Source organism: Vombatus ursinus, unplaced genomic scaffold (assembly GCF_900497805.2).
Source record: "Vombatus ursinus unplaced genomic scaffold, bare-nosed wombat genome assembly UNPS02010394.1, whole genome shotgun sequence".
Lineage (NCBI taxonomy): Eukaryota > Metazoa > Chordata > Mammalia > Diprotodontia > Vombatidae > Vombatus > Vombatus ursinus.
Genome location: NW_020950172.1, coordinates 5799819 through 5804596, shown reverse-complemented (window position 1 = coordinate 5804596; position 4778 = coordinate 5799819). Strand labels below are relative to the sequence as shown.

The 4778-nt window shown below is 55.6% G+C and overlaps 1 long non-coding RNA gene across 1 annotated transcript; it reads right to left on the bottom strand.

Annotated features, from left to right (window-relative positions):
• Positions 1-1050: 1050 nt before the first annotated feature.
• LOC114037467 lies at positions 1051-4137 on the bottom strand. Its single transcript, XR_003568450.1, has 3 exons — positions 3815-4137; positions 3337-3432; positions 1051-1579 (listed from the first exon to the last, which is right to left on the bottom strand). It is a non-coding gene; the product is annotated as an uncharacterized LOC114037467 (long non-coding RNA).
• Positions 4138-4778: the final 641 nt, after the last annotated feature.

Below are 4778 nucleotides of genomic sequence, written 5' to 3'. Positions count from 1 at the left end.
GGCATCACGTGGGTCTTCCTGGGAATGTGCCTCTCCCTGCCCTCTCCCCCACCGAGGCACCCAGCCAGAGAAGCAGCTGGAACAAACTCAAGTCCCATGTGACCAGGTTCTGTTCCCTCTCTGCCTGAGTGCCCTTAACACAGGCATGCTGTCCCACCGGCTGGCCTGGCTGCAGGGCCCATGTCCATGGCCCCAGCGATGCTCCTGGGCCCCCCGTCCCCGCCCTCCCACAGGGGACTGGCCGAGGAACGTCCTGGCTGATGCCGCCTTCCTAACTCCTCACTTTGCACTGAACGGTCCGTGCACAGACAGCCTAGCCTGGGGGGCTCAGGGACGCCCCGGGCCTCTTTAAGGATGCTGGCCGGGAAAGGGCCAAGCTGAGTCCCATCCCAGGTCGGGGAGTTTGGCCCTTTAGGCCCCAGCTGCTAATATTCAATCTTGTCCCCTGCTCTCCCTCCCAGGATGCCTGTGAGAGGTCTCAGGGCTGGGACGCAGAGACCTTCATTTTGGGCCTGACCCAGACTCCCTGGCTGGCTGACCTTGGGCTGCGTCCTGGGGAGAGGCTCTGTGACCTTGGACACCTCCTCTCCCTTCCTTATGCCTCAGTTTCTTTCCCTGCAAACTTAGCAGGGAGGGATTCAACTCTAAGCTCTCTATAGGCCCTTCCAGCTCTGATCTTCTATGATGCTCTCTGCCTCAGAACTTGGGGATGGGAATCTGTCATTGTCCTCTCGTCCGATCCCCTCCCATTTTACAGGTGGGAAAACTGAGGTCGAGGGAGCAGGGATGAAGCTGAGTACCATGGAGTGCTCTCCTATTTGTAATCTGCGTGGCCTTGGGGAAGCCTCTCCCCTTTTCTGACTTTCGTAAAAAGACCTGGAGGGTCTGTTCTGGGGGCCACATCTCACAAAGCCACCTGTGTGACCACCAGAAAGCCCCTTCCCTTTTCCAAGCCTCAGTTTCCTCATCTGTGAAGTGGGGATAATGATGCTCGTATCACCTCCCTCAGAGGGTCCTTGGGAACCTGAAAGCTCCATAGGAAATGAAAGCTATTGCTGCTGCTGTTTATTATCTAGGCCATCACCGAAACCCTAGACTTCCCAGAAGGGAAACGATAGATAGGGAGACTGAGTCACTGAGCACCCTTTATGCTGCCCTCTGTGATCCTACGAACATCTCCCTGCTGAAGGTGCCCAGCGACGGGGAGCTCACCACCTATCCAGGCAGACCATCCCATTGCTGTACTGCTCTATTCACCAGGGAGGTCTGCTTTAGAGAGAACCCAGACGTGCTCTCTGGGATATCATGAGAGATTTTGTGAAGTGCCCTGCTGAAATCCAGGCATCCTCTGCTCACGCGTGATGATTCCATGAAGCGTGCCACAGAATGGAGCGAGGCAAGGCTGATCTGCTCTTAGTGATCCCGTGCTAGCTCCTGGGGCTCGCTGCTTCCTTTTCTAAGTGCTCCCAGAACCGAGAACCGAGACTGCTCAGCTGCAGGGAGCCCATGGGGACAAAGGGGTCCTTCATCATCCTCATCCACTCCAGGTCCAGTAGGTTTGTCATTGGAGTAAGGCCTCCTAGGACAGATTATTTTTTAATTAGGGAGATCCCTGAGGTTTGGCAGTCCAAGGGTCATGGAGGAGAGTTTGGGAGGTTTGGACCCTAAAGAAAGGTATCAGAGAGACTGACCCTCAGAATCCACAGCTTGTGATGGACGTTTTCTCCACATTTAGCCCCAAGCGACCTCCCTGTGAGTGTCTCCCCTTCGCCGATCCCAGTTCGGTCCCCTGGGGCCAAGCTGAACTGTTCAAGTCCATTTTATCGGACCTTAGAAAGTGAAGAGTCCGAAGGGACTTTTACAGTTCCCTCCGTCCAGCCCTGTGATTTGCAGAAAAGAAAACTGAGGCCCATACCAAATGGAATCAACAGTGAGGAAGGTCAATGTTTCAGGACAAGTGGCCCAAGGCCAGTGCATAAAGGACTGCGTGAGGTCTGAGTACAGGGAGCAGAGAAGGTTCCCTGAGACCGGCCGCTCCGTCTTCCACAAGGCAGCCCTCCTCTGGGGGAATCCTGGGCCGTTCCCCATCACCCTGCTCCGGCCGCTCTCCAGCTTCTCATGGTCCTGCCTGGACCGAGGCGCCCAGAGCAGAGCTCAAGGCTCCAGATGGGGCCTAGCCAGGGCCAAGGTCAGCCAGAGTCTCCATCCTGTGACTAAGTGACCCGTCCAAGGTCATACACTCGCCGAGCTTCTGATAAGGCTCAGGCATTCTGGCTCCTCACTCAGGGCTTTGGTTGTAGCCTTGGGGATGCTGCCTTCACACAGAGAAGTGGGGGGGGTGGGGGGAATGGCTCAGGCCTGAGTGGGGGAGGGGGCCAACAGCTTCAGCTCTGCTGAGCTAAGAGATAACAGCACCTGATACCCGCCCACCACCCATCCCAACACCCTGCCGGCCGACCGAGAGCGAACAGATCAGGTTCCAGAACAAGGTGTTCTCCCTGTCACACACACACACACACACACACACACACACACACACACACACACACACACACATGCACACACACACACGCGCACACACACACACACACACACACACACACACATGCACACACACACGGATTCTCCAGTTTCAGGCCACCTCCACTGTCAGATTTGTTCTCATTGTGGACCTGGTGTGCACACGGCTTTCTCCTCCTCCCCCTCCCGGCGTCACTCAAGCTGGGGCTGAGAAGGACCTTTGGGGACATCGACTCATTCATGCCACCAGTTTCGAATCCACCGGCAGGTGGAAACTCTGCTCAAGGCTCTCATCTTGTTTGTGAAGGAACATTCAAAGGAATCCTGTGCCCAATCCTCGTGTGAAGGTTATTCCCCAACGGCTTTGTGATAAATCGCGCCCACCCCCTGACCCACAGGGTGGTTCTCCTGCCCACTCTAGGCTCACTTTTCCCTCCTGGCATGAACAGACCGTCTATAGCTCTCCTGATCCCAACCCCAAATCTGCCCATTCTTCAGGCTCAGCTCATTTTCCTTCTCCTCCAAGGAGCTTTCCCTGACTGCTCCAGCCCGTGGTAGCCCTTCTTGGAGGTCTTACCGAGCAAAAGTGTGAGCTGTTCCTTTCAGAGCTTCCTTTCACCCATCCCTCCATCCATTTGTTAAGTTGTCAGATGCGCTCGGTATTCACTGAATCCCCATCATACGCCCAGCACTGGGCCGGATGCTGAGGAGACGGCTGAAGGGAACAGGCCTGCCCCACCCTCCCAAAGTTTCCTTAAAATCCCAGAATCTCTAGAACAGAAAGAGACCTCAGCAGACATTCGGGCTGGCTCCTACCTGAGCAGTCATTTCTCCTACAGTGTCCCAGACCAGTGATTGATTGTTAGCCGTCCCCTGCTTGATGATCATCAGCGACAGGGAGCTCACCACTGCCTGAGAGTGTGAACACAGAGGTAAGTCCCAAGTGCTTTGTGAATTGTGATGCAATCCAGTCAATACTTATTGAGTGCCTACTATGCATGCGCCAAGCTAAGCACTTTTTAAAAGTATGATCTCATCAGAGTCAGAGGACCTGTTTGGATCCCACTTTCCGGTGACCCCAGGATGTCACCTCCCTCCTGCGGGACAATGAGGGGGTTGTGGATCCAGGCCTCCCCTACTTCTAGGTCTAGGAGTCCTACCCTGGAGCAGAACTGAAGCCATGACCTGGGGAGGGGGAGAGCAGAAGATCTAGACCATGTAACAGCCAGGGGCAACTTGGACATGGCAGGGGAGGGGGAGGGAGCTGTGTTTCCGTCTCCCACAGCCCCCTTACCTGCCCACCAGCCTGATGGCCCATTCCTTCTGGGAGCACCTTATGGTTCTGCCTTGGTTTGTGGCTTCCTATTAATCTCTGGTGGAGGTGAGCCCGAGGCCCTGGGTGTTTTCTGTGGTGGGTGAAATAAAGGCTTTCTCATATTCCATCCCCGTAATGTACACTGCTTGCCCATGTGGGGTTTGGGGACGCTGCTCTTCATATCTGGGAACACTTAGATGGGAATTTGTCCTAAGCTTTCTTCAGGGTGAGGGGCATGAGCCCACCAGACTTCAGGGCCTCTGGGAGTCAGCCCCCAGAATTGGACCAAGCTATGTGAGCCCTGAGGGGGGCCCTGGGGTCATTGATTTTTTTAATAAAAGCCAGAGTCGGTGCCCTGGGCCTAATGAGTGTGTGATGCAGCCAGGCAGTGCTCTGAGAGGTCTGTGGCACCCAGGACAGTCACTGGTTCCAGGGCCCCCCTCCCCAGGGGCCTGCTCACCGACACTGTTAATTCAATCACATTCCACCGGAGAACATCACCTCACCATCTGTTCTGAGGCCGCTGCAGCCTCATAACAGCTCTGCCATTAACTCCCTATGTGACCTGGGACAAATCCCTGCCCCTCCTCGAGCCTCAATTTCCTAGTCTGTAAAATGAAGACCGCTGCCTCCCAGCCCGTGACCAGAGACGAGTCGGAACATCCCGGGGCATCAGGCACTGGAAAATGGGAGGGGGAGGGAGATTCTCAGAGTGGGGTCAATGACTGCATTGGACTTAGCAGTAACTGGAGCTGGGGTAGGGCCATCCCAGGGGAAGCTGAGACCTCCCTCTCCTGCCCAAGACACAGATATCGGGAAAGGGGAAGGCTGTTTGGGGGAGAGCCACACTAAAGGTCACCTTACAGCTCCTCTTTCAGGCCTTGTCCCGTGACCCATGCGGGGATGAGCTGCGACCCAATGGTACCAGAAGGGAGAAAGGGAG